The sequence below is a fragment of the Nicotiana tomentosiformis genome, chromosome 6 (genome assembly GCF_000390325.3).
Source record: "Nicotiana tomentosiformis chromosome 6, ASM39032v3, whole genome shotgun sequence".
Lineage (NCBI taxonomy): Eukaryota > Viridiplantae > Streptophyta > Magnoliopsida > Solanales > Solanaceae > Nicotiana > Nicotiana tomentosiformis.
Window position 1 is genome coordinate 120,625,439 of NC_090817.1, and position 26,414 is coordinate 120,651,852.

General features: G+C 37.5%; 1 long non-coding RNA gene across 1 annotated transcript; it reads left to right on the plus strand.

Moving 5' to 3' along the window:
* Positions 1 to 16,717: 16,717 nt before the first annotated feature.
* On the plus strand, positions 16,718 to 18,595 carry LOC104100331 (uncharacterized). Its single transcript, XR_687220.4, has 2 exons — positions 16,718 to 17,555; positions 18,189 to 18,595. It is a non-coding gene; the product is annotated as an uncharacterized lncRNA (long non-coding RNA).
* The last annotated feature ends 7,819 nt before the right edge of the window (positions 18,596 to 26,414 follow it).

Genomic DNA, 26,414 nt, shown 5'->3' on the forward strand with positions numbered 1-26,414 from the left:
AAAAGAAAGAAGGGAAGAAAGAAAGAAAGTTAGATAGAAAGAAAGAAAGAAAGGAAGGAAGAAAGAAAGAAAGAAAGAAATAAAAATAAAAGAAAAGAGAAAAAAGAGAAAGAAAGAAAACAAAAGAAAGAAAAGAAAAACAAAAAAAAATCAAAACAAGTTCAAGTTTATTGAACTACGTTCTATCTGATTCCGAAAGGATACGTAGGCAGCCTCACTCTAAGGTTAGGTCACACCGAAACAAAAAATCCACATTCTCCAAAAGTGAAAACTAGGGCAGATGTTATAATGGCTCGACATTGGTTTCGTCCGAAAGGTTCTAAAGTTGTAATTCAATCTAAATTTTTTTTACCCAAATGCTTTTCAAGTCCTTCCGATTAATTAGCGAGAATTTTCAAGAATTGAAGGATATAATTATTTGGATCTGATGCAACTAAAATGAGAAAAATAAAATAAGAGAGAGTCTTGTTGGTGAAAATCATCACGGACATTGCAAGGCGATGATGAGTAGATAAATTAAAGATGAGAGAATCTTATTAGTGAAAACCCGCAAAGGGCACTATAAGGCGATGGTGAGAAGATAAATGAGAGAGGTCAGCTAGTGAAAATCCGCAATGGGCACTGTTGATCGAAAAGAGGATCCACACAGCCATGACATCAACACAGTCCTAGGCAAGGTTTGTTGGTTTCAAGACAAAAGTTGTGACGAGTTTCTGAGAGTCGGACAGTTTAATCAGATCAAGCATCCAGTCCAAAAGGCATGTCATGTTCATTGAAGTCCGCATGTACTCCCAGATAAATCCTTCTTTCTGTTCCCCGAAAGGGATACCTCTTGTTTAAACTGATTCTCCATTGAATTGCTTGTTATTCTTTGAATCCCCATCGGTCTAACTTTGTTCCAAAAACTAAGGCAAATAAGAGATGGTCATGGTGGATGATGCTTCGAAATCGAAAACTCTAGGAAAAAGGAAATCAAATTGAAGTACCTACAAGGGAAAAATAAAGTTGAAAAGGTTAAGTCCCACGCAACTAACTATCTTGCAAAGTTTGAAAATCCAAAGGTTCCTCAATGCTCTGAAATTGGAACTTTGAACAAATAAGTCAAAAGTTAAATGCTCACAACGGCAAAATAAAGTTGGAAGGGTTAAGTCCCGCTACGTGACTAGCCGTCATTGCAAAAGTTTAAAAAGTCAAAGGTTCTCCGGGGCCAAAAATGCAATCGGTATTCAGGAAACAACCAGTTGCAGTTGAAATCATCATCGAAAGAAGATGGGCTGAGATCAAGTGACTGAAACACGCCACAAAACCAACCACTGGTTCGAACTGATAATTGTTCTTTGTTGAAAAATAGAAAACAAGTATAATCCAAAAACAACCTCGCAAGAAGCAGGTGCAACCAAAAAGGAAATCGCGCGGAGACCGAAAGCAGCTATGCAACAACAAAAACTCTCAAAAAGAAAAGTCTTCTCAAAATTCTTTCCTGCATTTTACTCATTCTCTAAATTAAAAGAAAAAGAAGAAAATTCAAAATCTTGGTAGTATAGGGTACACCAATCCCTAGCTGCGTTTTCCAACATAGGGTACACCACTCCTTAGTTGATGTTATTTTAGACTTAGGGTACACCATTCCTTAGTCTCTTTACCGGTATAGGGTACACCAATCCCTAGCTGTGTTTTCCAACATAGGTTACAACCCTCCCTAGTTGATTGATCTTAAATGCAGGGTACACCATTCCCTGATATCTTTATTGACAGAGCTTAAATGCAGGGCACACCACTCACTGCTATCATTCTTTTAGACATAGGGTACACCACTCCTTAGTTTCCTTACCAGTATAGGGTACACCAATCCCTAGATGTATTTTCCAACATAGGGTACACCACTCCCTAGTTGATGATATTTTAGACATAAGGTACACCACTCCCTACTCTCCTTACCAGTATAGGGTACACCAATCCCTAGTTGTATTTTTTAACATAGGGTACACCACTCCCTAGTTGATGATATTTTAGACATAGGGTATACCACTCCCTAGTCTCCTTACAGGTATAGGGTACACTAATCCCCAGATGTGTTTTCCAACATAGGGTACAAAAGCTTCCTAGTTGAGTTGAGCTTAAACATAGGGTTCACCGGTCCCTAATTGAGTTGAGCTTAAACGTAGGGTACACCACTCCCTGATATCATTACCAATTGATCTTAAATGCAGGGTACACCATGACCTGATATCTTTATTAATAGAGCTGCAAGGTACACCACTCCCTGATATCATTCTTTTAGATATAGGGTACACCATTCCCTAGTCTCATTACTAGTATAGGGTACACGAATACCTAGCTGTGTTTTTCAACATAGGGTACACCACTCCCTAGTTGATGATATTTTTGACATAGGGTACACCACTCCTTAGTCTCCTTACCAGTATAGGGTACACCAGTTCCTAGCTGTATTTTCCAACATAGGGAACACCACTCACTAGTTGATGATATTTTAGACATAAGGTACACCACTCTCTAGTCTCCTTACTAGTATAGGGTACGCCAATCCCTAGCTGTGTTTTCCAACATAGGGTACACCACTCCCTAGTTGTGTTTTCCAACATAGGGTACACCACTCCCTAATGGATTATACTTTAGACATATGGTACACTACTCCCTAGTTGATGATACTTTAGACATAAGGTATACCACTCCTTAGTCTCCTTACCAGTATAGGGTACACCAATCCCTACCTGTATTTTCCAACATATGGTATACCACTCCCTAGTTGAGTTGAGATTAAATACAGGGTACACCACTCTCTAGTTGAGTTGAGCTTAAACGCAGGGTACACCACTCTGTGATATCATTATCAATTGATCTTAAATGCAGGGTACACCACTCCCTAATATCTTTATTGATAGAGTTTAAACGCAGGGTACACCACTCCCTGATATCATTCCTAGACATAAGGTACACCACCCCCTAGTCTCCTTACCAATATAGGGTACACCAATCCCTAGATATGTTTTCCAATATAGGGTATACCACTCCCTAGTTTATGATGTTTTAAGACATAGGGTACATCACTCCCTGATATCATTACTGTTTAATTGAGCTGAAATGCAGGGTACACCACTCCTTTATATCATTTCAAATACATGGTACACCATTCCCTAGTTTTTACAAATATAGGGTACACCAATCTATAGTTGTGTTCTCCAATATATGATACATCACTCCCTAGTTGATTTGATATTAAATGTTGTAATGACCCGATCGGTCGTTTTGTGTCATTGCGCCTTGTTACCCCTTTTTATGCTTCATACATATGTGTTTATGATTTTATGACTTACGTAGTTGGTTAGTTTCGTTCCGAGAAGCTTTGGGGTTAATTTGGATCCTTGATTCTTGACTTAGAACTTAGAAGTTTAAATTAGAAAGTGTTAACTAAATTTTGACTTTTGTAAAAATAACTCCGGAACTATGTTTTTATGGCTCCGATAGCTTCATATCGTGATTTCGGACTTGGGCTTATGCCTGAAATTGATTTTGGAAGTCCGTAGGTTGATTTATATTGATTTGCCAAAATTTGGCAATTTAAAGTTGGAAAGTTTGACCGTAGGTTGACTTTTAGCTATCAAACTCAGAGTTTGATTTTGGGACATGGAATAGGCCCATCATGGTATTTAGTACTTGTCTGCAAAATTTGGTGTCGTTTGGAGTTGATTTGATAGGATTCAGACGTATAGTTGTACTTTTAGCAATTCTTGAACTTTACTTTGAAATGCATACGTTTTAGAGTTTAATTAGTAGTTTTAGATGTTATTTTTGTATTTTGATCGTGCGAGCGAGTTCATATGATGTCTTTATACTTGCGTGAATATTTAGTTTGGAGCCCCGAGGGCTCGGATGAGTTTCAGACATGTTCCAGAGTGTTTTGGACTGAAGTTGGCAAAAAAAACTAGTGTCTATGCCTCTGGTGTCGCAATTGCGAACACCATGGTCGCATTTGAGAGCTTAGCAGGGGGCCTCAGGTATTGCAATTGCAATTCCAGGCTCGCAATTGCGGGAAAAAAACTTCATGTAGAGGGTAGTTCGCATTTGCGACAAAAGAGCCACATTTGCGATGGAGACAGGCTTCGCAAATGCGAAGCCAGAGTCGCAATTGCGACCTCCTCATATGGCTGAAAGTGGCTACATTTGAGAAAAAAACACCACAATTGGGAACCCATGTCGCAATTGTGAACCCATGTCGCAATTGCGACATCTCCAACTAATCAAACAGGCTGGAAGTCGAGATTTATATCTCATTCTCTCATTTTTAAACCCTAGACTCGGTATGAGGCGATTTGGAGAGGGGATTTTTACCTACAAACCTTGAGTAAGTGATTCTAATCCTTTTATAATTATATCCCATCAACATATCTTAGATTTGAACATCAAAATCATGTGAATCAAATTGAAACTTTGTGAAACTTTGTCAACTTTTTGAAAAATAAGAAATTGAGTTTTGAGAGTTGATTTGGACTCAGATTTTGAAACTAATAAAATATATGAACTCGTGAAATCATGGATAGTCGGAATCTACCATTGGACCCGAATTTTGATCGGGCGTGCCCCGAGTTGACTTTTGTTGACTTTTTAGGAAAAGTATAAAGATTTTAGCTTTATCTATTGTAATTGAATTCCCTAGCATTGTTTGATGATATTGAGCCTATTTTGGTTAGATTCGAGCCGTGTAGAGGAAATTTGTAAAGGAAAAACTAATTTCGAGTGTTGAATTGGCCTAGTTGAGGTAAGTATCTTGCCTAACCTTATGTGGGGAAACTACCCCTTAGTATTAGTATTGTTTGATTCATTTGTGTTATGTGAAATCCGTGTACGCAAGGTGACAAGTGGGTACACAGTTTGTACGTGGTATTTGACCGGTTTAGGCTACTTATACTCCTTCCATGTCTTAATTTAATCATCATATCATGTTCTAAATTCTCATATTCAATCTATTATTACTTGTGTTAGTCCATACTTACATGCGTTAAATGATTTCGTTATCACTTGTTCTATATTCTAATTGATAAATTGCTCTCGTGCTTTAGTTTAACTTGTTGCCTCTTTAATTGTTACGTGTTATCTCTTTCATTGTTGATTATCATTATTTGAAGTTATTATTCATGTTATCTCTTTCATTGTTGACTATCATTATTTGAAGTTATTGTTCAAGTTATCTCTCTCATTGTTGATTGTCATTATTTGAGGATATTGATCATGTTATCTCTCTCATTGTTGATTTCAATTATTTGGAGTTATTGTTCATGTTATCCTTTCCCTTTTTGATTTCCATTATTTGATGTCATTGTTATACATTATCTATTGCATTGTGAGTTATTCTTATTTAATATCGTGGTTATACATTGTTTCTCATTGTTGAGTTATTAGTGTTGAAGTTGTGAAGCCATTATCACGTTGAGGCGAAATTGTTATTGCTGAAACATCTTCTTGTTGAACATATTAAATTCATTGTTGTTGCTATTCTTGTACATGTTGTGGTGGAATCATGTGCTATTGTTGTAGAGACATTAATATTGTTGATTGTGGGCAAGTTGTGATATATGAGCATTTGTGGTGGGAGTTGTTATTGTGATGTGATATTGACATGCATGCAGCGGTATAAGGCTTGGGGTTAATGTGCATGTGACGGTATAAGGTGGGGCTTATATGCATGTTGCTTGTAGGGAAACTATGTGAAGCCACGCGGCATCATAAGCTGGGCTAAAGTACGTGTAGCTATTTCGGGAAAACTATTTTAGAAAAAAAGCCTACTTCAAATGTAAGGCTCACGCGGCGGTATAAGGAAAGATTATAATTGAGAATATGAAATGTGTATACGAGGCGGTACCTCGGTTATGATTCTTTGTTGTTTATCTCTTTTTACAAGAAGTTTTGGTAGTAACATTTCTGTTGTTTTGTTCTTCGTTGTTTAGCAGTTGTTGCCCGTACATGATCATTTTGGCTCTCTTTAGCTGCTTCTTTTATGTTACTTTCATGTCTAATTTCCGATATTAATTCATGCTATTATCTTATTTCGTATCGGTTTTTTCTTTGTTTTTAATTATTTATCCATATTACATTTACACACTACTTATTTATATCCTGGTAGGTGTCCTAAACTAGCATCGTCACTATTCTACCGAGGTTAGGCTTGATACTTATTGGGTACCGTTATGGTGTACTTATACTACGCTTCTGCATAATTTTTGTACAGATCCAGGTACGTCTACCCGTGCCAGGCACTTGAGTTGATTTGAGTTGCTGCTTGGAGACTTCAAGGTATACCGCTCCATGTCCGCAGGCCTCAGAGTCACCTTTCCAATTTTACTTCCTGTTGTATTCCTTTCATACAGTGATGTATTAGATATTCTAGTTTATTCTATAGAGCTTATGACTCTGTTCCAACGGTTTTGGGGAGTGTATTAATGAGATTCTGTTTTGTTTCAGAAGGTTATATCAATTATCCAGCTTTATCTTAGTATTTTGATAATTGTTTCTGCCATGTTATTGTTATCTATTAGGCTTTCTTAGTCGTAGATACTAGGTGCATCACGACGTCCTACGAAGGAAAATTGGGGTCGTGACAAGTTGGTATAAGAGCTCTAGGTTCATAGGTGTTACGAGTCATAAGCAGGTTTAGTAGAGTCTTGCGGATCAGTACGGAGACATCTGTACTTTTCTTCAAGAGGTACGGAACTGTTAGGAAAACTTCATTTCTTTGATTCCTTATCATGCGAATTGGTTGATATCGAAACTGAATCTTTGACTTTCTATTCTCTCACAGTTGGTGAGGACACGTGCAACTGGATCCGAAGATCAGACACCCACGCCCCCTGCTAGAGCCGTGAGAGTCCGGGGCCGGGCAGAGGTCGAGGAGGAGCACGTGCCAGAGCACCTGCCTGGGCTGCGACAGAGGAGCCACCAGTAGCTCCAGTTGGGGGGTAGGCACCCGAGGTACCTGTTGCCATCCCAGCACTTCAGGAGACCCTCGCACAGTTCTTGAGCATGTTCGGTACCTTAGCTCATGCAGGGTTGATTCCACTTGCAGTAGCCATATCTCAGGCTGGGGGGGGGGAGGGGGAGCTCAGACTCTCACTGCCTATACCCCAGAGTAGCAGGTCCGGGTTGATCAGGTCCCACAGGTTATACCGGTACAACTTGTTGCTCCGGTTCAGCCCGTGGTTAGGGTAACAACATCTAAGGAGGAGTAGCTTAGGCTCGAGAGGTTCCAGAAGTATCACCCTCCTACTTTAGTAGTTTAACTTCAAAGGATGCACATGGTTTTCTTGAGGAGTGCCACTGTATTCTCCGCACTACAGGCATTATGGAGACGAGTATGATTGCTTTTACTACGTTCCAGCTAAAGGGAATGACATATCAGTAGTGGCGAGCGTACGAGGTGGGTAGCCTAGCCGAGGCAGCTTCACTTAAATGGACTCGGTTTTAGAGTTATTCTTGGGAGAGTTTGTTCCTCAGACCCTTCGGGATGCATGGGGCGTAAAGTTTGAGTAGCTACGCCGGGGTACTATGATAGTGTCGGAGTATGCTGTTCGATTTAGTTATTTGTACAGATATGCACCTGCCTTAGTTTCTACAGACAGAGAGCGAGTTCATCGATTTCTCGAGGGGCTCAACTATGGTATTAGATTCATCATGGCTAGGGAGTTGGAGACAGATATCCCATATCAGTAGGTGGTAGAGATTGCACATAGGTTGGAGGGTATGCAGAGCCGTGAGAGAGATGATAGGGAGGCCAAGAGGCCTCGAGGTACTGGGGGATTTAGTAGTGGCCATTATGCAGCTTCAACCCGTCATGGTAAAGGCTATGTGAGTCGTCCAGTTCACTCAGACTTCCAGCTTCTTGGGGTGTTCCGGGTATTCTGAGGTTTCAGGTTGCACACGTTGATCAACCACTTTCTAGTGCACCTCCTACACGGGGTGCCTTCAGTTGTCAGTCCATCCAACCAGGCCTGAGCCAGTCCCAGCAGCCACGCCTACCAAGAGCTTTCTTTGAGTGTGGTGATACTCGCCACATGGTTAGAGACTACCCCAGACTCAGGAAGGGTACACCTTCCCAGACTACTTATGCTCCACGGATTCAGTCAGGTCCACAAACTTCTCAGGCCATGATTGCTGCCCCAGTTGCCGCTCCACCCACACAGCCAGCTAGGGGTAGGGACGAGAGGGTAGAGGTCGCCCTAGAGGGGGAGGCCAAGCTAGATTCTATGGTTTTTCGGGTAGGACAGAGGCAGTTGCTTCAGACTCGGTCATTACAGGTATAGTTCCGGTGTGCCATAGAGATGCATCAGTCTTATTTGATTCGGGATCCACTTATTCATATGTGGCATCTTACATTGCTTCATATTTCGATATATCTCGTGATTCTTTGTGTTCTCCTATTTATGTGTCCACGCATGTGGGAGATTTGATTGTTGTGGACTGTGTGTATCGGTCATGTTTAGTTGTTATTGGTGGTTTTGAGACAAGAGTTGATCTATTGTTGTTTAGTATGGTAGACTATGATGTTATATTGGGCATGGAATGGTTGTCACCCTGTCATGATATTCTAGATTGTCATGCCAAGATTGTGACGCTAGCTATGCCAGGTTTACCACTGTTAGAGTGGAGGGGTGCATTAGATTATGTTCCTAGAATGGTTGTATCATTTCTATCAGCGGATGGTTGAGAAGGGGTGTGATTCTTATATAGCCTTCATGAGGGATATCAGTGTTGATACGCCTACCGTTGAGCCAATTTTGGTCTAGATGTATTTCTAGCGAACCTTCCGGACATGCCGCCCGATAGGGATATCGATTTTGGTATTGACTTATTGCCAGGCACTCAGACCATTTCTATTCCACCATATCGTATGGCCCCAGCGGAGCTGAATGAGTTAAATGAGCAGTTGTAAGAGTTGCTTGATAAGGGTTTTATCCGGCCTAGTATGTCGCCTTAGGGTGATCCGGTCTTGTTTGTGAAGAAAACGAATGGTTTTATATGCATATGTATTGATTATCGGCAGTTGAACAAGGTTATAGTGAAGCCATTGCCATATATTAATGACTTATTTGATCAGCTACAGGGCGCTAGAGTGTTCTCAAAGATTGATTTGTGGTCAGGTTATCATTAGCTGAAGATTCGGGATTCGAATATTTCGAAGACTGCCTTTAGGACTCGGTATGGTCACTATGAGTTCCTTGTGATGTCATTTGGGTTGACCAACGCCCCAGCAACATTTATGCACTTGATGAACAGTGTATTCCAACCTTATCTTGATTCATTCTTCATTGTGTTTATTGATGACATATTGGTGTACTCCTAAAGCCGGGAGGATCACGAGCAACACCTAAATATCATGCTCCAGACCTTGAGAGAAAAGAAGTTGTATGTAAGAATTTCAAAGTGTGAATCCTGGCTTGATTCAGTGGCATTTTTGGGTCATGTGGCATCGAGTAAGGGGATAAAGGTAGATCCGAAGAATATTGAAGCAGTGCAGAGTTGGCCCAGATCGTCTTCAGCTACTAAGATCCTGAGTTTTCTTGGTTTGTCAGGGTATTACCATCGTTTCGTAGAGGATTTCTCATCTATTGCTGCACCTATGACCAGATAGACCCAGAAGGGTGCTCCGTTCAGATAGACCGAGTAGTGTGAGGAGAGCTTTCAAAAGATCAAGACTGCTTTGACTATAGCCTTAGTGTTGGTGTTGCCTACGAGTTTGAGGTCTTTTACTGTGTATTATGATGTGTCACGTGTTGGCCTTGGCGTGGTATTGATGCAAGATGGTAGGGTGATTGCATACGCATCTCGGAAGCTGAAGACCCATGAGAAGAATTATCCAGTCCACGACTTGGAGTTGGCAGCTGTTGTACATGTATTGAAGATATGGCGGCATTATTTGTACGGTGTCCCTTGTGAGGTCTTTACCGACTACCAGAGTCTACAACATCTGTTCAAACAAAAGGATCTTAACTTGTGGCAGCAAAGGTGGTTAGAGTTGCTTAAGGACTATCATATCACCATTCTATATCATCCTGGGAAGTCCAATGTGGTGGCTGATGCCTTGAGTCAAAAGGTGGAGAGTTTGGATAAATTAGCATATCTACCTGCAGCGGAGAAGCCATTAGCATTGGAGGTTCAGGCCTTAGCCAACCAGTTTGTTAGATTGGATGTTTCGGAGCGCAGTCGATTTCTTGCCTGCGTGGTTTCTCGGTCTTCTCTATATGACCGTATCTGAGAGCGTCAGTATGATGACCCCCATTTACTTGTCCTCAAGGACACGGTTTAGTACGACGATGCCAAGGATGTTCCTATTGGGGATGACGGTATGTTGCGGATGTAGGGCCAATTATGTATGCCCAATGTGTATGGGTTGCGTGATTTGGTTATTCAGGAGGCCCACAGTTCATTCATGTGCCGCTAAGATGTATCATGACTTGAGGCAGCGCTATTGGTGAAGGAGGATGAAGACAGACATGGTGGAGTATATAGCTCGGTGCCTAAATTATCAGCAGGTGAAGTATGAGCATCAACGGCCGGGTGGTTTGCTTTAGCAACTTAAGATTCCCGAGTAGAAATGGGAGCGTTTCACCATGGACTTCGTTGTTGGGCTCCCATGGACTCGGAAGAAATTTGACGTTGTATGGGTGATTTTGGACAGGTTGACCAAGTCGGCTCATTTCATTCCGGTAGTGACTACCTATTCTTCAGAGCAGCTGGCTTAGGTTTATATCTGCGAGATTGTCTGACGTTATGGCATACCGATATCAATCATCTTTGATCGGGGTACGCAGTTCATATCGCGTTTCTGGAGAGCTATACATTGTGAGCTAGGCACGCGAGTTGATTTGAGTATAACATTTCACCCTCACGGATGGACAGTCCGAGCGCACTATTCAGATATTGGAGGATATGCTTCGTGCCTGCATTATGGATTTCGGGGGTGCTTAGGATCAGTTCTTGCCACTTGCAGAGTTTGCCTACAACAACAACTACCAATCGAATATTAAGATGGCTCCGTATGAGGCTCTATATGGGAGACGGTGTCGTTCTCTAGTTAGGTGGTTTGAGTCGGGAGAGGCTAATTTATTAGGCATAAATTTGGTTTGAGATGCATTGGAGAAGGTCAAGATGATCCAGGATCGGCTTCGTACAGCCCAATCTAGACACAAGTTTTATGCGGATCGGAAGGTTCGCGATGTTGCATTCATGGTTGGAAAGCGAGTCTTGCTCCGTGTTTCACCCATGAAGGGTGTGATGCAGTTCGGGAAGAAGGGAAAGTTGAGCCCTAGGTATATCAGACCTTTCGAGATCCTTGAGAGGATTGAGGAGGTGGCCTAAGAGCTTGCATTGCCACCTAGTCTATCTGCGGTTGATCTGGTGTTCCATGTATCTATGCTCCGGAAGTATTACATTGATCCGTCTCATGTTCTAGACTTCAGTACAGTCCAACTCGACGAGGATTTGACTTACATTGAGGAGCATGTGGCTATCTTGGACAGACAAGTCCGAAAGTTGAGATCAAAGAATATGGCTTTAGTGAAGGTTCAATGGAGGGGCCATCCGGTCGAGGAGGCGACCTAGGAGACCGAGCACGACATGTAGAGTCGTTATACTCACCTATTTACCACTCCAGGTATGCCCTTCTGAACATTCGAGGACGAACGTTTGTTTTAAGAGAGGGAGAATGTAACGACCCGATTGGTCATTTTGTATAATTGCACCCCGTTATCCCCTTTTTATACTTCACACATGTGTGCTTATAGTTTTATGACTTACAGGGTTGGTTAGTTTCGTTCCAGCAAGCTTTTCTTGATTCTTGACTTAGAAGTTTAAATTAAAAAAATATTGACCAAGCTTTTACTTTTGTGAAAATAACCCCCGGAACTGTGTTTTTATAGCTTTGATAATTTTGTATCATGATTTTAGACTTGGGCGTATGCCCGAAATTGATTTTGGAAGTCCGCAGGTTGATTTATATTGATTTGCCGAAATTTGGCAATTTAAAGTTAAAAAGTTTGACCGTAGGTTGACGTTTAGCTATCGAGCTCGAAATTTGATTTTGGGACTTGGAATAGGTCCGTCATGGTATTTAGAACTTGTCTACAAAATTTGGTATCGTTTGGAGTTGATTTGATAGGATTCAGACGTCTAGTTGTAATTTTAGCAATTCTTAAACTTTACTTTGAAATCCATGCGTTTTAGAGTTCAATTCGTAATTTTAGATGTTATTTTTATGTTTTGATCGCGCGAGCAAGTTTGTATGATATTTTTTAGGCTTGTGTGGATGTTTGGTTTGGTGCCCCGAGGGCTCAGATGAGTTTCGGACATGTTCCGAGTGTTTTGGACCAAAGTTGGCAAAAATCTAGTGTCTATGCCGCTGTTGTCGCAATTGCGAACACCATGGTCGCATTTGCGAGCATAGTATAGGGACCTCAGGTATCGCAATTGCGATGCCATGCTCGCAATTGTGAAAAAAAACTTCATGTAGAAGGTAGTTCGTATTTTGCAAAAAAAGAGCCGCATTTGCGATGGAAACAGGCTTCGCAAATGCGAACCCATGTCGCAATTGCGACATCTACAACTAATCAAAAGGGATGAAAGTCGGGATTTATCTCTTATTTTCTTATTTTTGAACCCTAGACTCGGTAGGAGGCGATTTTCATCTACAAATGGGTAAGTGATTCTAATCTATTTCTAATCATATTCCATCAACATATCTTATATTTTAAGAAATTGAGTTTTGAAAAATAAGAAATTGAGTTTTGAGAGTCGATTTGGATTGAGATTTTGAAACTAATCACATATATGAATTCGTGGGGTCATGGGTAGTCGAAATCTACCATTGGATGACCGGGCAAGCCCCGGGTTGACTTTTGTTGACTTTTTAGGAAAGGTTTAAAGATCTTAGCTTTATCTATTGTAATTGAATTTCCTAGCATTGTTTGATGATATTAAGTCGATTTTGGCTAGATTCGAGCCGTGTAGAGGAACATTGTAAAGGAAAAGCTAATTTCAAGTGTTGAATTGGCCTAGTTGAGGTAAGTGTCTTGCCTAACCTTGTGTGGAGGAACTACCCCTTAGGATTGGTATTGTTTGATTCATTTGTGTTATGTGAAATCCGTGTACGCAAGGTGACGAGTGGGTACACAGTTTGTACGTGGTATTTGACCGGTTTAGGCTACTTATACTCCTTCCATGTCTTAATTTAATCATCATATCATGTTCTAAATTCTCATATTCAATCTATTATTACTTGTGTTAGTCCATCCTTACATGCGTTAAACGATTTCGTTATCACTTGTTCTATATTCTAGTTGATAAATTGCTCTCATGTTTTAGTTGAACTTGTTGCCTCTTTAATTGTTACGTGTTATCTCTTTCATTGTTGATTATCATTATTTGAAGTTATTGTTCATGTTATCTCTTTCATTGTTGACTATCATTATTTGAAGTTATTGTTCAAGTTATCTCTCTCATTGTTGATTATCATTATTTGAGGGTATCGTTCATGTTATTTCTCTCATTGTTGATTTCGATTATTTGGAGTTATTTTTCATGTTATCCCTTCCCTTTTTGATTTCCATTATTTGATGTCATTGTTATACGTTATCTATTACATTGTGAGTTATTCTTATTTAACATCATGGTTATACATTTCTCATTGTTGAGTTATTAGTGTTGAAGTTGTGAAGCCATTATCACGTTGAGGCGAAATTGTTAAATTCTTGTTGAACATATTAAATTCATTGTTGTTGTTGTTGTTGTTGTTGTTGTTGTTGCTATTCTTGTACATGTTGTGGTCGAGTCATGTGCTATTGTTGTAGAGACATTAATATTGTTGATTGCGGGCAAGTTGTGATATATGAGCACTTGTGATGGGAGTTGTTATTGTGATGTGATATTGACGTGCATGCAGCGGTATAAGGCTTGGGGTTAATGTGCATGTGACGGTATAAGGTGGGACTTATATGCGTGTTGCTTGTAGGGAAACTACGTGAAGACACGCGGCGTCATAAGGTGGGCTAAAGTGCGTGTAGCTATTTCGGAAAAACTGTTTTTAAAAACAACTACTTCAAATATAAGGCTCACGCGGCGGTATAAGGAAAGATTGTGATTGAGATTGTGAAATATGTATACGAGGCGGTACCTCGGTTGTGATTCTTGATTTATACGAGGCGGTACCTCGGTGGTGATTCTTATTGTACACGAGGCGATACCTCGTTGTGATTCTTGTTGTTAATCACTTTTTGCAAGCAGTTTTGGTGGGAACATTTCTGTTATTTTGTTCTTCCTTGTTTAATAGTTGTTGCCCGTACATGATCATTTTAGCTCTTTCTTTAGCTGCTTCTTTTATGTTTTCTTTAGCTGCTTCTTTTATGTTACTTTCATGTATAATTTTCGGTATTAATTCATGTTATTATCTTGTTTTATATCGGTTATTTCTTCGCTTTCCATTATTTATCCTTATTACATTTCCATACTGCTTATTTATATCTTAATAGGTGTCTTGACCTGGCCTCGTCACTACTCTACCGATGTTAGGCTTGATACTTACTGGGTACCGTTGTGGTGTACTCATACTATGCTTCTGCATAATTTTTGTGCAGATCCAGGTATGTCTGCTGGTGCCGGACGCTAGAGTTGATTTGAGTTGCTGCTTAGAGACTTCAAGGTATACCTGCTCCATATCTGCAGGCCTCGGAGTCGCCTACCCTATTTTACTTCATGTTGTATTCCTTTCTGACAATGATGTATTAGCTATTATAATTTATTCTATAGAGCTTATGACTCAGTTCTACCGATTTTGGGGAGTGTCATGATGAGATTCTGTTTTGTTTCGGAAGGTTATATCAGTTATCCATCTTTATCTTAGTATTTTGATACTTATTTCTGCCACGTTATTGTTATTTGTTAGGCTTACCTAGTCGTAAAGACTAGGTGCCATCACGTCGTCCTACAGAGGAAAATTGGGGTCGTGACAAATGTAGGGTACACCACTCCTTGATATCATTACAAATATAGGGTATACCACTCTCTAGTCTTTTACAGTATAGGGTACACCAATCCCTAGTTGTATTTTCTAACATAGGGTACACCACTCCCTAGCTGATTTAATCTTAAGTGCAGGATACATCACTCCCTGATATCATTACTAATATAGGGTATACCATTCCCTCGTTGTATTTTCCCAACATAAGGTACATCAATCCTTAGTTGAGGAGTCATTTTGACAAGAAGGGTACACCATTCAAAAATAAATCATCATGTTTTCCTAGGGTACACCATTCTTGGCCTTTTATTGCTTTCAATAATGAAGCAGTTTAGAATTTTGGCAACAATAACTCATGAAATTTTCCTAATGAAAAATAGGGCAGAAAAATTTTGTTTGTTTGTTTGTTTGTTTTGGTGTCTGAGCGGGCTTTACCTCGAGGCACAGGGTCCGAGATGGCCAAAAGAAGAAGTCTCAATCCAAAACTAATGAAAAGAAAAGAAAAAGAAGTAATCCAAAATGCAGAAGTGGATGAAAAGATGTGGATTGCTCAAGACATGATTGAAGTCACGAGCATTGTATGCCCCGTTTTTATCAGAAGAAGCCATAGAAGAATGAACTAGCACCTGCAGCTAGCAAACATTAAGGTTTAAATCAGAGTCTGTATGAAGAACCAGTCAAGACTCAAGATCGGGTTTGAGAAGATTTATAAATAGAAATCTTGTAACTCATAGCTGATATGCTTGTTTAGTTTCTTTTGATTTTTATTTTTGGTGTAATAAAGAGTTTAGCAAGCAACAACAGTAGCAACAACCGTGAGATCATAGCCTTTCGGTAGTCCCAACTACCAAACTTTACAGAGCTACACTTACCTGATTCCTTTATAGCCAAGGATATGTAGGCAATCTCGAAAGCAAGGTTCGGTCAAACTTTTTCAAAATGCTTCCCACGGAGTATCAAATGGGCAAAAACTGTTCATGTTTGCTCACTTTATCTTTGTCCGAAAATTCTTCATATTTTCGTGCAAAGAGGGACAGTTGTGAGCAAGTAATTTTTACCCCGCTCGAAAATTACTCCCAAAAAATCACAAAATTGATCTTATAGAGTTTAGCATTTTTGTTTATTTATTTGATTGCATTTCTTGTGCATTAATAGACCATTTGCATTTTTTGCGTCACTAGGAATATTTTGAAGTTATAGAAAAATCACCAAAAATATTTTATCCTTCATGTTTGATTTTTAGATTGCATCGTAAGAGTTTATTACATTTTATTGAAAAGTCACAAAAATACATTAGACATGTTGCATATTGGCATTTTAGGTTTAATCAATTAGTTTCTTTCTTTAATGTGTCAAATAGTTAATTGATTTGTTAATGGCTAGATCAAAATAGATAAATAGGGATAATTTTGCAAATTAGTTGTGATTTTAGGTGGATTAATTAAAAGTGGTTAAAGTTGAAAATTTAAAATTGAAAGATGAGAAGGAAAGAACGGGGCAGTTTGTTTTCTATTTTTGAACTGGGCCAACAAATTAAACGGCCCAGTTTCCTTCTCAAATTACCACCCAGCTCTGCCCCAAACCCAGTCCAATACCCAGTCCAGACCTTACAACCACCAAAACGACACCGTTTCAGCCCCAATTAATCTCCATCATCCATCAGATCTCATCTGACGACAGAAAACTGGTCCCTTTAGTTACATAAAATTGTCCTAAAACACCTCATTTCTAACCTAATACACTCTCCTTCCTCTATATCATTAGCCGCCACCAATCACCCCACCGGTAATCGCTTCGTCGCCCGTGCCACCCCAAAGCCGACGTTGACCACCGTTGACCACCGACCGGAAATCGCCTCCACCGTCCGGAGTCAGCCAAAAGACGTGAAACCACCATGTTTCTTCTCCACTTTTCCTCCTTTACATCATCATAATAAGATCGTACTACCATTTCCGCCCCGCCATTACCCCATAGAAATACCTATCCATTCGGCCCTTCTCTGATTACTTTGACCTTAGTATCGGCATACCTCTATGCATATATCATTAGATAGATATGAAAAAAATCTATTCAATGATATAAGTATTAGGGTATTTCGAAGTCATCAAGACCCGGTCAAATCGCTGTTGACTAGCCATATCTTGCTAAAACACCTTCTAGTGTTTCACTTAGAGGTCAATAGGTAATTTTAGTAGGTAAATAACATAATTTAGAGGGATGTAAAAGAAAAAAAATAACTGAAAAAGATTCTCTGCATTTCTATATAACAGGACACTCTTCACACCTATTAAAACCATTCATTCTCACTCTCACTCTCACGCAAGACACACTCATCTTTTCACAATCTGAGATTTCAAAATACAAATTCACTCTCATATCCACAGAATACCCAACAGACTCTCACTCATCTCTATTCATTCTCACACATTCATCTTCATTCACTGCACTCACACAACATCTGGAATTCAAAAACATGGAGATCTGAAAAGAAAACCAAAGTTCTGAAGAAAAGCATGAAAAAACAATAGAGTTCTAGGTTAGCTTTCACTCAAAACAGTTCATAAGTTGTAGCTGTTTCGATTTGTTGTATTCTCTCTTGCATTTTTGGGTTTCGAAGTTGATCTAGCTTTGATTACTGGTTGTTTGCTGCTGTTCTCTGTCAACTAGTAGCTTAGCTTCAGTTGTAGTTGTTCTCAGCCTTTATTTGGCTATTTTAAGACTTGTTTGTTGCTGTGTAGGTATGTTCAAACACCTCTGTAGCTTTAAATTGAAATCATGAGTGAAATTAAAGATGTTTAATGCCTAATTCTATAGATCTAACATGTTTAATGATTTAATTTATTTGAATCTCTCTCCCTATCAATCTCTGAAGTTATGAACGTGTAAATTTGCATTGATTAGTGTCAATGGGCCATGTGTTAGTTGTTTTGAGTTTCTGTTGGTTTGTTATGAGATCTGAATTATTGTTGCAATATGTGTTCGATTTTCTTCACGACTTTGTTTGTTTGCTAAATCTGTTTATCTACACTCCTATGTTAACATCAGTTCTCTGTTTGTTTTGTTTATTTAACTGAAATTTAGATTGAAACTACTCACAAATTTATTTAGTGACTACTGATAATCATTTATCCTATCAAAGCATGCTAATGTTATTTCTGTTGTAGTATAGAATATACAACATACTGAAACACAGTGGTGAAACATAATTGGAGTTGATGTTTTCGGGTTTAAATGAAGCTAGAAGGAAGTGTTCATATCATATCTTCCTGTTCTGATTATTTTGCATTTGCATCTGGAAATCTGAAGAAGAAACATCGAGAAGGTCATTTGTATACTATTTTAATTCATTTAGTTTAGAACTTGGAAGCCATTTTCATGAGTCTAAGGATTGAATCAGAGAGTTCGTAACAATTTAGTTCATCGGTTTTGTAATTAATCGGTGGGTTAACAATTGTTACTTTAGTTTTCTCAAATTGGTTGAAATTTTTGTAACTGATTTATTCCTACCTATGATTGTGTAAGTAATGTTAGATCGGATGAAGCTTACGCAAATGAGCATATGCTGAATTACCCTTTTCTTTTGACGTTTGGGCGTCACTTGGAGCCCAGTTCTGAGAAAACAACTTTGTTTAAGGCTAGTTGCGAGCCTGACTTTAAGCTAGCCCATTTCAGTGGCCTCCAGGCCCAAACCCATAAGAGTTCCACTTGGAATTTGGTCAGGCCCATTTTATTGTGATAAAGGCTCAAATTGAGTCTAAATCATTAAGCCTGAGTGGTATTATTAACTCCAACACCCTTGTCATTCAATCAACCACATTTCGTGAGTATAAACTTGAATTAACAGTGGGTGATTGCCCCTTTTCATCCCATAGAATTAGAGTATTGATCTACACATTAGTCCTCTCAAAGTTAAACAATTAAAAATATCCCTTTTAAATCCACAATGCTTTTCATAATCATACCTCACACTAATCTCAAATAAGTTCTTTTTAGGAAATTAATTAACTTATGAATATTCGTAGGATGCTTTATGCGCGTTCTAATCTACTGGCATGATTATGTACACGTTCGCGTGGCATAATTATGATCCCAAAATAAATCAAGATACATGTTCACGCGACTTTGGCAAAACAACCTTACTAATAATAAAGTGTTATTAATTGTGTATACGTACGTATGACATGATTTTTATTGCACTAAATAAAATGTATTCATACACATGTGGTTCGTTTCAAGATAATTCTATAACATCATAATCGAGTAATGTAAATGCGGTAAAAGGTTAAAATGCACATAGATTCTAAAATACGTAATAATCAAATTAATAAGCAGAGTGTAGATTGTAAAGCGACTGTGCTAAAAATCGCATAATTCGAAAATGCCTAATACATTCTCCTGGGTTAACATAATTTCTTACCCGGTCTTCTGTGTTTCGCAAACTTTAAACAGATTCAGTTTTTTTTGATTTGGGATTTTAAAATAAATCGGTGACGTGGGAAACCATAATAATTATTCCAAATGACGATTCTAAATATTAAAATAAATTAATCCCATTTTAATAATGTCACTTAAAGTGGAAAAACTCATTTTCCCGTCAAAAGGAGGTGTGACACCACTCATAATTTTAATTACTATATTCCAAGCTTGTAAATTTTTGCCCAATTTTCTTAACCCATTTGAGTTCCAAATCAACAGCATAAATCCCAACTAAATAATTCTAATTGTAAGGCGAGAGTACTTCAAATCTTAAAAATAGTTACACTTAAATAAAAATAGAAATAAAAAAAAGTGCTTCAATGGAGGAAAATGGCGTGTGGTGGTATTGATGAGGAAGATGATGAAGGGATAGAGAGTTTTGAACAAATAAAAGTTTGAAAAAAAAGGATGAAAAAAGAAGAGAAGGGCTGGAGGTGGAGGTTGGCCGGCGAAGAAACAAGATAGAAAGACAGAGGGAGGGTGGGGAAGACGAGGGATTTGTTGACACGTGGCATTAAACAGTATTTAGACAGTATTATCTGGTAGATGCGCTTCTATCTTGGTGTTTTGGTCGGGGTAAAAAAAAGGTGTGTATTAGACACACTTTTAAGAGGTTGGGTGTGTAATATAATTTCAGCCTACAAATAATGTGTAAAAGAGATTTGGCGTATAGTTTAGATGTAATTTATGTATTTTGCCTAATTAATACTCTACTAGAACAATATGTGTGCGCACCTAATTTTTCACTATATTTAAATTTTTACCACATTCTACTATATAAATATTTTTAGAAATTTAATATATATATTTTTAGCTTTGTTATATTTTTTTAAATATAGGGTAAGAATTAAAAATAATTTAAGAGGTCAAATTATTACTATTAGTATTATTTTTATTTTTTATCTTTATTTTAAAATAAAATAAATTAAAAAACGAAAAAATAAATATTTTTTAAATTTTCGGATGGGAATAAAATAATAAAAAATTTTAAAGTATGGAATAAAAAATTAAAAGTAAAAGTAGGTGGAAATTATTTTTTATAAAAAAGTAAAAGAAAGTGGAAAATTAAAAAGATAAAAGTAAAAGAATGTGCAAATTTTTAAAAAAATGAAAAGTAAAAGAAATATAAAATTAAAAAAATAAAAGTAAAGGTAGCTGAAATTATTTTTTAAAAAATAAAACAAAGTGGAAATTAAAAAAAGAAAAAGTAAAATAAGTGGAAATTAAAAAACAAAAGTAAAATAAGTGGAAAATAAAACAAAGTAAAGTAAAAAAAAGTGAAAAATTTAAAAATAAAAGTAAAGGAAAGTGGGAAATTATTATTTTTTTTAAAAAGAAGAAAAATAGGAAGTGGGAATTCTTTTTAATTAAAAAAATAATAAAATAATAAAATAATAGAAAAATAAATCTGAAAAAATTCAGAATTTCCCCCCTATAAATAGAAGAGAAATGTGAGGAGAAAAGGGGAGAAGAAATGAAAAAATAGAGGAGAGAATTGAGAGAAAACAAAATTCTTCTTCTGCGCCAAGTGAATTTCTACTCGTTTTATTATTTCTTTCGAAAATTCAAGCAATTCATCACCCTGTTTAAGAAATAAAAATGCCTCAAATTCAAGCCTAAAAACACCTTGTGAAGCTTCATTAATAGTCACCTCTCTCACGCCAAAAACCAGCAGCCTCACGAGGTACAGTCGAGTTTAAGTCCGCGCTCGAATTTTAGAAGGTTCGTCGCTAGATTTTCTTCTCATCTGCCGATTTGCCCTTGGTTTTGGTGTATTTGCTCGGCTCAGAATTATTTTTGCATTAATCAAGTTCTGAAGGAAATTTTTTGCTTAAAGGTTCATTGCTTATCCTCCCTTTGTTAATTATTTTATTGTTTTGTGTGATATTCTTATAGAGGTTCATGTGATAATTTTTTGTGTTGTTTTATTTATACACATTATCATGTTGTAATTTTCTTTTACATGTTTCAAGCGATTTGTCAACAGATTATTTGAATAGGATTTCATCTTAATGAGATTTGCTATTTAGAATTAAGAATGAAGATCTTGCCATATTAATGGGCCATGCGTTGGAGTTCAAGTAAGTGAACCAGAAATGAGTTACCATATTTGATAGGAAAGAAAGAATTAGACATGGGTTGGATTGAGTATAAATCTGTCAGGTCCAATAATTTTGTCACTAGACTAATAATTAGCTCATTCTTCCATAATGGATAAATGTCTCATAATTTCAAAGATAGAGTAGTAAGTTGTAAATATTTCTAAGTGTGGATGACTTTTCAATACTTTAAATAACTAATATATTTCCCGACTTCCAAATAATTTTATATCCATAAACTCTTGGTCTTACAATAATTTCAAATTAGTTTAGGAAAATAATACAAGTGCGCGTTCACATGACTTGACCAATCAACTTCGAATAATGATAAATGTGTTATTGATTGTGTACACGTACGCGTGGCATGATTCTTGACGCCAAACAAAAATGAGTACACGTATGCGTGACTTATTTCAAGATAATTTTTATAAATCTAATCAAGCAATAAAAGCGGACATAGGTAAAACATGAGAACTAATAAAACATAGGTTATCCAAAAATAATATAAGCCAAATGTAGTCAATAAAGCGACCGTGCTAGAACCACGGGACTCGAAAAATGCCTTACACCTTCTTCCCGGTCAACAAAATTCTTTACCCGAACTTTATTTTTGCAGACCAATAATAATAGAGTCAAACCTTCCTTTGACCAGGGATTCAAATAAAAGGTGACTTGGAACACCCAAAAAATCAATTCCAAGTGGCGACTCTGTAAATAAAATAATCCCTATTCAAGTTTGTCACTTTAATTAGAAAAACTCTTTAACCCACAACTATCCATAACACATATATCTTTTGTGGGGGAAAAAGGAGGTGTGACATGCTCTGACGACTCTGTTGGGGAAAATAACTAAGAACTTCTAGTTCAGGGTTCACAATTCGAGCTTGTAATGTGATCTATACTTGGATTTCTTGATTGTTGATATTTGTCATGACCCCAAATTCCCTCCGTAGGATGTCGTGATGGCACCTAGTCTCTAAGACTAGGTAAGCCTATTAATACGGAATAATAATAAATATCTGAAATAAATAAACTACAATTCAAACAATTTCAACTCCCAAAATCCGGTAGAAATAAGTCGCAAGCTTCTAAGAATTTATTCTCTATGTCTCTATACATTAGAGTCTAAACAAATAAGGAAGACAACATAGTAAGATAGAAGGGGACTACGGAGTCTGCGGACGCTGGCAGATATACCTCGAAGTCTCCTCGTACAGCTAGTTTACTAATGCGTGGTCTGATAAGATGTACCTAGATCTGCACAAAAAGATGTGCAGAAGCGTAGTATGAGTACACCACAGCGGTACCCAATAAGTGCCAAGCCTAACCTCGGTAGAGTAGTGACGAGGTCAGGTCAGGCCCTACTGGAGAATAAATAATGGCATGGTAAAATGTTTAAACAATATTATAAGATAAAATGACAATGAAAATGAATCAAGTAGTATGTCACATTTAATTACATCAAATAATGGCAAATAAATACCTCGTGAAAATAAAACAGAATTATTTCCAACTTGAAGAAAATCACAACAATAATCAAAGGCAACTTCGGCCATAAATCAATATCAACAAGGGCATTCCTGAGGTACCGCCTCGTAGTCCCAAATCATAAATAAATTCACAATATCTCATTTCCATATCTCACCGCGGGAGCCTTCACAATTTATTTTAAAGAAAATACTTTTTTCGAAATAGCATCCCGCGTTTTAGCCATCCTTATCACACCGCATGACTTCTAGTAGTTCCCCAACTAGCCACGCGTATCAAGCCATCCTTATCTCACCGCATGCGTTTCAACACCCAGACCTTATACCACCGTATGCGTATCAATATCACAATATATCACAATTTGCACCTCAGGTGCTCAAATAATTTAACTTGCCAAAATAATTCAACAACAATATTTTTCCACAATAAAGAGCTCACGGCTCATGTCAAAATAATTAAACAATAATATTTTTTCACAATAAAGAGTTCACGGCTCATGTCTTAATAATTCAACAATAATATTCTTCCACAATAAAGAGCTCACGGCTCCATCACAATGAGTATAAAAATATTCAGGAGTAAATAATTTAGGAAAATAATATTTCAAAATCTTTAATACGTTGCTTCAATATCAAGTTTAAAAATGTCAAATACTTCATATTAATAATATTTAATTTAAAGAAAATCAACCTTCAAATAATGCACAGAATAAAAGAAACCAAGTTTCAACTAAACAGGTAAAACAATTAGTAAGAAAAGATCAAACAAATTTGAAGTATATATCTCATATCAATGATGAAGAATATAACACGATAAAATAATTTAATAAATGCGCAACAGTGATCTACACAATTTAAAAATATAATCTTTCGCAATTTAGCCCGTGTACACACTCGTCACCTCGTGTACACGACTTTCAACATATTTCAATAATCACATTAATATCAATTCTAGGGGAAATTTCCCCACACAAGGTTAGACAAGTCACTTACCTCGACTTGCTCGAATTTAACCAAGTATTATGCTTTTTTCTCAATTTTCCGACTCCGATCGACTCGTATCTAGTCATAATTAATTCGATACAGTCAACAAAAATTATAGTAATCAATTTCATAAGAAAATATTATATTTTCATTAAAATCCAAAATTAGCTCAAAATTTATCCGTGGGGCCCACATCTCGGAATCCGACGAAACTTACAAAATCCGATAACCCATTCAATTATGAGTCCACCCATACCAATTTTACCAAAATCCGATAATAACTCGACCTCCAAATCTTAAATTTTCGTTTTAAAAAGATTTTACAAAAATCTTAATTTTTCTTCCATAAATTCACGGATTCATGATGTAAATGAGTATGGAATCATGAAATATAATCAATATAAGATAAGGAACACTTACCCCATTATTTTTCCGTAAAAATCTCCCAAAAATCGCCCAAGAACCGTGCTCCAACAATCCAAAACGAAATGAATGAAATGACCATTTTTGGTCCTTAAGTTTCTGCCAATCCGTCACTAAAAGTCTATTTTTCGTCACTAAAAGTCCACGAGAAACTGCTCTACTAGCCTTCCTTCAATTGATCATAACTTTATGTACAAATATCCAAATAATAAATGGTTTAACTTTCTGGAAACTCGAATCAACCGACTACAACTTTCATGTTTTACAACTTTTCTTATTCCTTATGAATTGCGAGATATAAACTTCCAAAATCGGCTCCATGCATCAGAATTTCTGGCGAAACTGCTCTACCTGCTTTCATTCAATCTATCATAACTTTCTGTACAAATGTCCAAATAATGAATGGTTTAACTTTCTGAAAACTAGAAACAAACGACTACAACTTTCATGTTTTAAAAATTTTCCGATTCCTTATTAATTACGACATATAAACTTCCAAAGTTGGCTCCACACACCAGAAATTTCTGGCGAAATTTCTGCAAATTTCCAGCAACCTTCTTTGTCCGAAATCCATTCCGTTTACCTTCCGAATTCCACTCGAGACCTTCGGGACCTTAACCAATTATTCCAACATGTCCCAAAATATAATACAAACTTAGTCGAGGCTTCAAACCACATCAAACAACATCAAAACGATTAATCGTACCTCAAATCAAAATCTATGAACTTTGAACTTTCAATTTTTACAAACAACACCGGAACCTATCAAATCCAGTCCAATTGACCTCAAATTTTGCACGCAATTCATAAACGACATAAAAAAGCTATGAAAATTTTCAGAATCAGATTTCATCCCCGATATCAAAAAGTCAACCCCTCGGTCAAACTTCCCAAAAATTTAACTTTCGGCATTTCAAGCCTAATTCTACTACGGACCTCCAAATAAAATTCCAATTACGCTCCTAAGTCCAAAATCACCATACAGAGCTATTGGAATCATCAAAATTCTATTCCGAGGTCATTTGCATATAATTCGACATCTGGTCACTATTTGAACTTAAACTTTAAATTTTTTATCAAAATTCCATATCTCGGGCTAGGGACCTCGGAATTTGATTTCGGGCATACGCCCCAGTCCCAATTTACGATACGGACCTACGGGAACTGTCAAAATACTATCCGAATCCGTTTACTCAAAACGTTGACCAAAGTCAACTCAATTGTGTTTTAAACATCTAATTCACATTTTAATCCATTTTTCACCTGAAAACTTTTCGGAAAATTTTTACGGACTGCACGCGCTAGTCGAGTAATAATAAATAGTGCTTAGATCACATAATTAATCATTAAATTTAAAGATGACATTTTGGGTCATCACAATATTAGTGTGTTTGTGGGCTAATGTGCTAATTATCGCTCATTTACCGCTTTGATATTATTTGAACTATATAAAATGCCTTCTTACGCCTCCCTTCTGAGTCTTCTGAATTTATGGTGCACACGTGCGCGTGGCCCACTATTCTGTTAGAGGTCATCCCAAATAGAACGAGGCTGGATCAGTAACTAGGTCGGGTAGACTTTCGTGCTCCCGGTACGTTGCCTCCACCTCGGCTCGAGCTGTTCGCTTGGGTAAGCCAGGTCTAAAATACCCCCCCAGGATTTTAAACCTAGAATAACATAGCCTCATGCCGGATCCTTAGTAGGAACGTTTGTTTGCATCACGTGCATTTGACTTTAGGGACTCAACACAGGGGTTGGATCCGTCTAGGACAGGTTTACCCAAAAATAAAATACCATCATGATGCATTCTACGTGCTATTTGTGCATTTTATTTGATCTGATTTGCATGTTGACCGGTTGTTAGAATAAATACAGAAAATTGAGAAAAGGCAAAAGGGAGAAGTAAGAGAGAGAAAATTCATCAGG